Here is an 11,142-nt window from a genome sequence, read left to right as displayed (position 1 = left end):
TCCTAACGTTTTGTCATCCAAAATCGCATTTTTAACCCCCGACCCAAAAAGAGGATTGTTATAAGTTTTACGTGTGTATCTATGTATCTGTGTATCTGTCTGTGGCATCGTAGCTCCTAAACAAATGAACCGATTTTAATTTAGTTTTTTTTTGTTTGAAAGGTGGCTTGATCGAGAGTGTTCTTAGCTATAATCATTGGCTATAATCGAAGAAAATCGGTTCAGCCATTTGAAAGTTATCAGCTCTTTTCTAGTTTTATAGAGGTTTTTGTGTCGGGGGTTTTTAAATTTTGAGTTATACTACAGATTGTTCGATGAGTGCCCTTTAGAGAAACGCCCTCTTTACTGCGATAAAAACTAATAAATAGAATATGATTTAACCATAGATATGTGATTTAACACAAGAAACAAATCCCTGTCGGGTAACCGGACACCCGCTCCCAGAACAATTAGGCGCCTAGATGAGAATATAACAATATAACCCGATGTTTCACGCGTCATGCCTCGCCAGTCGCCGGAGTGCGGTGAATTATTAATATATAGAACAAATCCCGGATTACGAGGGCAAACCGGGAGGTAACATGATTTATGTTCATCTATTTGTACAATGGAGATAATAGATAGACTTATAAATACCCTTCTCATACCAAGCCAAGAGGAGAGCTGTGCTCAGTAGTGGGATGGGTTGCGTGCCCGGGATCGAACCCTGGACCCACAACAAAAAAACTTACAAATACTTAACCAGAATTTTAAAATAACGGTAGTTAGTAGGTAAGTAAGTAGTAGGTAATTACTAATTGGTTTTAATTTTAAACTTTGAATTGCCTACTTCATAATTTTGAGAACTTCAAAATAAAACCGTTAACAAGTGTAAATTAAAAATTTATAACACCCCCAACAAGTGAAGGTTACAGTAACTAGAAAAGAGCTGATAACTGTCAAACGGCTGTTAACCGATTTTCTTGGATTATAGCTAAGAACACTCTCGATTAAGCCGCCGTCCAAACAAAAAAAAACTAAATTAAAATCGGTTAATTAGATTAGGAGCCAGTTTTGGCTATAAAGCCATGCAGTTCCCTAGCTATTGAAGCGTCAAATGATAATGCAAATAGAGAAACTGTGTGAAAGAGGGTAAGACAAAAACTCAATTTGCCTGTTTTTATCAAAAACACCGATGGTTCCATTTAGATAGCATTCACGGTTAATTTGCATTGAACGATGCCATTTATCAGCTTTTATACGGCTTAAATCAAAATGAGTCAATAAATTCATAAATTTCCGATAAATGTGTAAAAACTCCGATACCTATAAAAGGTTATACCTACTTGCGACTTCGAGAACGACTAAAAAGTCGTACCGAATTGCAGCGTTGATTTTAAGTTGTCGTTAGTAATTTTATATTTGCATCATAAGTAACTCTTTTAAATTCAACTATCGATATTCAAAAAGTTACAGTGTAAGCAACTTTAAAAAAAATACTGACTTTGAATGAAGATAAGCTAACTCCTTTATAATTTTTTGAATTAATTAAAGAAGTAGGTACTTAAAACTAGGAATTAAGAATTATAAGATGATGTATGTGTAGTTATTTGAAGGAGGTGCAAACAAATACCTTACCCGCCACAAAAGTATTAAACACCCCCGACAAGTGAAGGTTACAGTAACTAGAGCTGATAACTTTCAAAAGGCTGGACTGATTTACTTGGATTCTAGCTAAGAACACTCTCGATCAAGCCACCTTTGAAACAAAAAAAACTGAATTAAAATCGGTTCATTAGTTTAGGAGCTACGATACCACAGACAGATACACAGATGCACACGTCAAACTTATAACACCCCTCTTTTTGGGTCGGGGGTTAAAAAGTAAAAAATAAGTTTCAAAAGAAGTCTTAAATCCGTTAACTGCTCGAAAATTTTGCAATCGATCCGATAAGTCTTATGTTTGTAACGACTCTACATTCTACATGTTACATAAAAAGTTAACTTGTCATCTTTTGTCATGTAGAAAGCTAAACTTGAAATATTGACCGTTGCGACTTAATTTTTTGCGATCACAGTTTTGTGCATGCAAGAAATCGCATACATGCACCTTTTCCATGTCATAATAACGCAACCGGCTTAAAACCAACTAGATATGGCATGTTAGTAAGCAATAGTACGTTACTTCATATTCTCTTATTATCATAATTGTTGCTATACAAATTGCGTTACTATTAACGATCTATAATTTCCACATATTATGTACCTACATTAACCTATCAACATGTGATAAAAAGGCCATCCTTTATGTAGAACTATGCATTTCAACGTGATCAGATCAGAAAATATGAGATCCGTAGAACCAGAGTAACTGACAGCTCAACGGATTGCAATGGGCAGGGCACATAGTTTAACAAGTGTAAATTAAAAATTTATAACCGTTTCTTGAATTATAGCTAAGAACACTCTCGATCAAGCCACCTTTCAAACAAAAAAAACTAAATTAAAATCGGTTCATTCGTTTAGGCGCTACGATGCCACAAACAGATACACAGATACACAGATACACAGATACACAGATACACAGATACACAGACACACAGATACACAGACACACAGATACACACGTCAAACTTATAACACCCCTCTTTTTGGGTCGGGGGTTAATAAAAAAAGAAATCCTCATTTTACAGTCCAGATCATTGCAATTAATTTATTTTCAATGGCCAACACGCGCACCGTACTTACTCTACATGATAAGTATGTACTCTACTTTCAGCTAAAACGAGCTAAAACTAAGACTAGTTCTATTTAAAAAACCTCAAAGTAATGCCGACATATTACTATAATACCTACTGGTGAGTAAAGTACCGGTACTTTACTTGCCCATACAAAATCTTCTCTTACAAAGTTACTCATACAAGAAATCTAAAAGGCATTTCAAAACTCCCTTTCGCAAGAAGCCAGCTGGCAGGAAAATTCACACATTGCAAATTACTTAACAGTTAACGCATTTAATTTCTAAGCACTAAATATAAAATAAGTTATTAAAAAAAGATTTTATAAAGAGCGTACTCTTTAAAAACGAAACTGCCGAGCACCCTCAATTAAAATGCGAAGTCAAAAACCCTGGAAGTAAAGGGACTAGAAAACAAAGCAAAAATCAAACTCACAAGTCAACCATTTCCCACCAAAGTGTTTGTAAGTAACCATTTTATAATTTAACACAACCCTTGACTAATCAAGGGGCCTGGAGAGGCCTGGAGGGGCCTCGGAGGCTTCAAAGACAAAGGGCCCCCATTAAAGTGTATTTTGTAAACAACAAAGATCAAGTTGAAGTCATTCCGTAGTATATTCATGTAACGTAGGAACGATTTTGTTTCAATTTCAAGTGTTCGTGGTTTTCACGTGGGAATTTTTTGGTTACAATAAAAATTGCTATCGTTTGTTTTGAATTTTGACCACATAAGTGGCGCAACGGTCTAAATAATTACATTAAATAAGGATTGAATAGGTCCAGGAATGTTATTGTGATATACCTACCTACCTAGTATATGGAATACCTAAGTACAAGTTATAAAGACCAATAGGTATTTAGATACTATACTTATATACTATAGATGACTTCGTCCGCGTGGATTTTGAACAGTCAAAAATTAAATTCCCCACAATAATTGGGATGATGCCTATGTCATAAATCAATTATTTCTTATAGAGGGTCTTTCAAAATTCTGAAAATCCACGTCCGCTGTTAGTATTAAGTTTACTGATTATATTAAACTATCGATTTATCTAGAAAAGTACGTCAAATTATGTCTAATGACGTCACATCTGTGAATTTCATACAAGCTCCCTTACTAAGCGAGCGTTTTCTTCTTTTCTCTCTTGTCTGGCTTTACAAAGATTAGCCAATGTCAAGTTTGTAGTTATTGGTAACAAGTTAGTTAAACTATACAAGTATGGACCCCGTCCGTGCCGGCGCTCGCCGACATACGCACGGCACCCCCTTTAGAGCGCTTTCCAGTCAGTTTTAACAAAAAAAAACACTCCTAAAAGGCAGAGCACGCCCGCCAGCTAACACCAACACAGACGAAGTCCAGCGAGCGTTTTGACGTTTGATAAAAAGTCACTGATTTGACTAGTAGTCATCAAATCATCCCTATTATAGTCACTGACCTTTGCTAGAAGAGGCCCATAACATAAGATAGATGTGATGTAGGTAGATGTCCTGCTCAATGCAATCCTGGGCATTTTGTGTTATAAAGATAAATGTATTAGGGACAAAAACTTTTATCGAATTCAAATTTGGAAATCGACGCATCAAATCTGGTAACTTTTTCCCGTATGATTTTAAAGTCAATAACATAAAGGGATTCCGTCGCCCCGCCAAGCGAGTCGCCTCCATAGTCTAAAAGAGTTCATTACTGCACCCTGCGTGCGAAGATCGGTTGAGGGGTTGTGTATGGGGGATGGTGTTATACAACGTGGACGGAAAGAATGAAAGAAAGAAACAGGGGGAAAAAGAAATAAAGAAAATAACAAGTGTAAATTAAAAATTTATAACACCCCCGACGATCCAAAGTATTTGAGTTTTCCAAAACATCATTTTCAAATAAATAATTATGTATTTAGGCAACGTCCATCTTGACAGCTTGACATTTGTCTATTGACATAATATTATGAACCTAACGGTTATCTAACCTTCTTTTCTACAAGAAAACTAGAAAAGAGCTGATAACTCTTAAGCGGCTGAACCAATTTTTTTAGATTATAGCTAAGAACACTCTCGATCAAGCCACCTTTTAAACAAAAAAAAACTAAATTAAAATCGGTTCATTCGTTTAGGCGCTACGATGCCACAGACAGATACACAGATACACAGATACACAGATACACAGACACTCAGATACACAGATACACACGTCAAACTTATAACACCCCTCTTTTTGGGTCGGGGGTTAAAAAGACAGAACAATGGATGGAGGTTCTATTTAATGATCTTTTGATGGCCGAAATAAAATATTTTTCTCTTTCTTTTATTGAATTTAAAGTTTCAAGTGATATCAAGATAAATATTGATAGGAAGGTGATAAGTAGTAAAAGAGTATTCAGTTGAGTTTTTTGTGGATCTCAAAACAGGATGCTTTGGGAACCCTCGTAGCTTTAGTTTTAAGTTGATGTAATTGATTATTTATTGGTTAAATTCAACAGCTGACAATAAGAAAGTGTATACCACCGAGCCCATTTTGTATAAAATATTTTGAGTGTGACGTTAAATGATTAGTCCTCTAGTAGCAATGGCATAACATCATCCAGTGTTGTTGGAGTGAGGAGTCTTGATCGTAGTCACCTTGTGTTAGCTCAATCACGTCGAGGGTGTACGTCACTCTATGACATGAATACAAACGATACTTTTTATAGTTTACCTACTTTACTGCTCCATTGATCACCACTTCTTTGCTTCAAAATCTACTTAGTGTATGTATGTTCATTTGGTTTGAAGCTACTAAACTACGTAACTATACCGTGCTCTACATATTATTATAACGATTAATGGGATGTAGCCCATTATCCATGGTGTGGGATGGGATGTATAGGATAGGTTGGGATCTAGGCAGCTAGGTATAAGCCCAGTAGGTACACCCCTACTGGGCTTATACCTAGCTGCCTAGATACCTAGCTACCAGATCCTGCTGTAGGGGAAAGTTAGAACCTACTGTAATGCTACGTAGTAGATGGTCTACGAGAAATATTTTACTTACTTAGATTACGAATACCTTCTTGGTAAGAACAGCATTTTAGGGAAGTTGTAGATACACTTGATTATTATTTGAAAGCAAATACTTAGTAAAAATTTATTTGAATTAAAAAATTATATTTAGTGTATGTGTGTAGTGAACTTCGTTTCTCTTTCTATTGCTATTTGAAACCGATATCTCAACAAACATCTAAAATCTAAAAACAAATCGATCAAAACTTGAAACGTTACAAAATCCATCAACAACTATTAACTTTCCGAACGTATCAAATCAAACAAAATCTACGCCATTACGTATTTAGAAAAAAAAAAGAACAAATTCTAAATGCATTTCCCGCCAGCCCGTGTTGCTATTCAAAATAGGAACGTATTACGCGTGAAAAGAACTGTCTCAAATTACTTTACATGTTCCATCTCTATCTGATACGTTGTAAGACGTAGTTTTGTCCCTGTCTGATGCTATACAAACTCTGATAAACAAATACAAAGGGCCTAATTGAGTAACTAGTAAAACGAACATCTCTGTCCCGTCCCTTCGCATATTAATACAAGGTTATTTTTACCATCAAAAAAATAGATTTTATTTAAATTTGAACCTTATTGTGTTGGAACAAAGATTGTATTTTTTGGTAGGGATGGTAAAATAAAGTTGCCGTTAACACAATTTCGGAGAGTCGCGCTCTCAAGTGGTAAGGGAGTTCAAGTCCGGGTAGGGAACTTAATTTGTCAACAATTTCAGATATTTGAATACGTTTCGCTGTTCAATGAGCTTCTGTCAGCTTAAATTGTTTTTCTTTCTTTTAAATAATTTGGCTTCCCGTCTTGTTAAAATATTTACGAAATTCCGATACGAATGTTGATACGGAATTTTTCGTTTTGTTACAATCAAGATCGAAAAGGAAAAATAAGCTGTTTCATCGAAGTTTCATCGTTTAATGTTTTGTTCATCGAAGGCACAAGCTAAGTAGGTATAAGTTTGTTGTACCTACCTGTGTAGGTTCATACAACGAACTTAGCTTATCTAGTTAGGGCATTGTGATTACCTAGTCTAGTTTATTAGAATAGAAGTAGATTAAGAGTATTAGATTAGTAGTATTAGAGTAAATTTTTATTAGAATAGAATATTATGCGATTTAGTAGGTAAATTAATTTTTTCTGTGAATTCATTTTTTTTGCGATATACTTAAGTAAGTAAATAAAAATAAAATCATTTTATTTCAGCATAAGACCTACCTACCTGCCATGATTCTAGGTCAACGGGAAGTACCCTATAGGTTTTCTTGACAGACAGACACGGACAGACAACAAAGTGGTTCTATAAGCGTGTCTTTTTTTCTTTTGAGGTACGGAACCCTAAAACTATTAATATGCATTACGCATTATGATAAATTGATAAAGGTGAGATCGCAATCCAGGGATAGGTATATTATGTTGCTAGCTGATAGCGACTTCGTTCGTGTTTTTTTTAAATCGCGCGGGAACCCTTTGATTTTCCGGGATAAAAACAAGCCTATATTACTCTCCAGGTCTTTAACAACCGATAAACATGTAAATTACGTTTATTCGTTGCTCTATTTCGACGTGATTGAAGGGCAAAACAACAAACCAAAAAACAAACACACTTTCGCATTTAAGTATAATATTAGTATGGATGGGTAGTGATAGTGATTGAATAAAAGAGAGTAGATATACCATTATTATAGGTTATAGGTTCTGTATTTACTAAGTTATTGGTACTGTCCGCTGGGCGGGGCGTGCGCGCGCGCAGATTGCCGTATCCTGCGCGCAATGAGGATGCGATCAGCTACATCGGCGACGACGGAAGCGCGCGCTGCCGTCCGCGTCGTGTCAATCTTTATTGCTGACCACCACTGCAGCTTATACGCAGGTTGTTACCTACATGATGTATAATGTGTACCCGTACCTACTACGGACCTACTTAGTAGGTAATTTTCTAGAATCTAGAGTCTAGACCGAAATTCGACAAAAGTAAGAGCCAATAATAGCGGTTAGAACTCCTATCAACTTCGGGAGGGAACCTGAATATCAGAGTTCTTCATAATATTCTCAAATCAAAGGTAAACACTAAACAGCTAGATAGGTATTAATTTAATTTTTCTATTCACTATTTTGAACACAAAATTAATGTATTTGCATGCCAGCTTGGTGTGATACAGCTGGACTATTTCTATAATTACACCTGTAAAACCTGTATCAGCAAATAAATAAATTGATTGATTGATTGGTATGTGAGTGAAGTCAACCCATCCGCTTAATACCTACCTAGTACCTACCTAGTGTTTTTTTCATGGATGATTTCATCCATAAGAGAAACTTTTCATCCAAAACAGAAACGATTTTTACATTTTTCGAGGACCCCCAAATCAAATTGTTTCTTACTGAGACCTAGTGCGCACCACGGTAAACCGTCCGGTTTTTTTTTTTTCGCAAAATCTGTGAACTGTACAACTAAGTACCTACGTAGAAGCGCGCGCACACCAGAATTTCGGTCTGCAAAGGATTTGGATTGATTTATATTCACCGATTTTAAAGCGCACCGCAACTCACCGCACCACAGTGCGCGCTCTGTCTTACTGAACATAATATCCGGTTGATTTGGGGTTTAATTAAACTAAAGACGATACCTCAAAGCTTGGATGTCCCTCTAGGCCTAAAGCTATTTCTACAGCTTACCCGTTGAACATATCGAAAACGTTCCACGTAACAGACTCTGGTCGATAGTTCCCTCATTAAACGCACAATAAAAACTCGCTACTCATCCCCGTTAAGACCTGTCACCGCTGAATACCACCACAATAGAGGCAAATACGACTCCAATAAAATAAACTAAATAAAATAAAATAATCGTCGAGCCGCGTCGGTAGCCGTCAATCCATTGTGCTGCCGTCATGCACCAAGGTGACCATCATACCCATTTTTCAAGCGACTTTCCTGCTTTTTCCATTTGATCAGCCTGTATGCGTAGACATAATATGCCTTTCCAAGAGCGCGCCACCATACACGGTCCTCCGCCTTCCTCATCTACCCGCTCCCCGCCACCTTCTTCAGGTCATCGGTCCAGCGGGCTGGAAGTCGTCCCACACTGCGCTTACCTTCACTCCACAACTCGTCTGCCTCATCGGTTCTACAGCTTACGAGCTTGGTGGCTATCATTCAGTGTTAGACCCTGAGTTACTGAATCACCCCGCAAAAGACTTGCACCGGTTGCTATTATATTACCTTGGAACCCCGATTTCTATCGATTGTTTAAACTGTACCCCGCCCGTTTGCCACTTACAAAGTTTCAATGCTGTACAGAAAGCTGTCTTGATGTAAGTACTGCATATCGATTAACCACGTGAACGTGGGTGCATCTATATGTCCTAGTTTACATAGAGAGTCTGGTGATACTACAAGTCCCACCACTAACTCCATACTAACGACCGAAATGTTTAGAAAACAATTTAAGAAGCTTCCGTTTACCATCAGTTTATTTACGCCATTGTGCCTAAGCGGATCGCTACCTAATTGTCGAGGAGGCGGACAGACAGACGGACAAACAGAATGGATGGGAAACGGTCGAGTTTCTTTTTTATACGTTCATCAAATAAACATTAATTTGGTAGGAGCGCGGTTGGAAGCTATTAGTATGAGTTGTTATTGGAACGGCTTACCTACTCAACTGTGAATATTAGTCTGCAGTTCAGGTACAGTCAAAGGCCGCAAGTCGTTAAGCACCTTAGTTATCATAATATTCGCGTATGCACATATTATGTTAGGTGTGTGTGACGTGTTTATAGAAAAAAGTCATATAATATGACAGGTTTTTGATGCAATAGTTTCGTGCTACTCGAACTCTGAGGCCAACCGTACCTAATCGTAAGAATCACCTTCAAATTACTAAGTAACTTATCATTTTATCATCATTATCAATCGATAGACGTCTACTGCTGAACACACAGACATCTCAGACACACCACGGTCTTGCGCCGCCTGAATCCAGCGGCTCTCTGCCACTCGTCTGACCCCTAATTGGGGGTCTTCTAATGCTACGATTTCCGGTGGGTGGTCGCCATTCTAGCTCCAAGCAACAACAGACACGGACGGGCAGAACCCAGAAAAAACGCTAAAAGTAAGCACTTCGTAGTATTCCTATCTAGCAATATGTACCTACACATTTTGTACGATAAATGCCAAGGATAAATGCTATTCATACATCCCAATGTATTTTAAGAGGGGTCTCTCCGTCACTCGCTCCATACAAACGTAGTTCCAATTTCGTTTGAATATTAAGCAACCAAAGTCCATGAAATTTTGCAGACATAGGTATTCTAGAAACTAATATTTATACCTGTGGTTTTCTAGATTTCCGTTAAAATATTCGGTTTCAAAGTTACGCAGTCTTAAAAATTCTCATACTTGAGCCCCTGTTTAAAACTGCATATTTTTAGAAAAATCTAAAACACCACTGGCACAATATTAGTTTCTAGAATATGTCTGCATTTCATGGACTTTGGTTGCTTAGTATTCAAATGAAATTGGGACTAATATTGTATAGAGTAAGTGACGGAGAGAGCCCTGTTAAAGATAGAGACAGACAACACGTATTCTCAAATTACAAACGAGATACATTTTACCCGTTTATTCTATTAGACTAATCCATAATAGCCGCTGAACGGTGCATTGATACTGTTACCCCGCGCCCCCGTTACCCCGCGCACGCCTGCCCCTGCTGGGGTTAATGTTAACAAGCTACAAAGTAGAGAGTCACGTGGCCCGTCATCAAGCGCCTTTGTGCAGCGACGTCGGGGCTTAGCCGGAGTGCGATCAAAATTTTCGAATTTCGCTAGCTAGCGAATTTAGCGGAATGAAGTCCTTGAAGAATAAAAAAAAACAAGGTTTTTTTCAGTTGAAATTTTTATTTAGTTACATTATACAGAATTAGGTATAATAACAATTGGCAATTCTATAAAATAAACTTAAATCTAAATTAAAACTTAAAAAAATATTATATTAAAAACAAGGTTAGTAGGTAATTTTCAATTATTCATGTTGTAAATTCTATGGATCAAAGCTACTTTTATTTTCGTGTTTAACTTAAGATTAATGTAGATGCAGAATTTTAAAAATGGTTTTATAATAATTTGAGTTATTTATAAGTTCTTACTGATTAAAAATAGAGCGAATACTTAATTTTTCTGACTTTAAATATACATAGAGTAAGACCTAATGATGGTAGAGAGGATATTTGGGACTTATGTTACAGATGCGTGTATCTGCAATAAATAAATTATGATTATGATTATGTACTAAATACATAATGTATGATATCGATACATAAATATTTACGCTTACAAATTTTACGCTTAGCCAAATAATCGTTACCAAAATTTTAATAAATTAGA

This window comes from Maniola jurtina, chromosome 12, assembly GCF_905333055.1.
Source record: "Maniola jurtina chromosome 12, ilManJurt1.1, whole genome shotgun sequence".
In the NCBI taxonomy this organism is placed as follows: domain Eukaryota; kingdom Metazoa; phylum Arthropoda; class Insecta; order Lepidoptera; family Nymphalidae; genus Maniola; species Maniola jurtina.
This window is presented reverse-complemented; position numbering follows the sequence as displayed.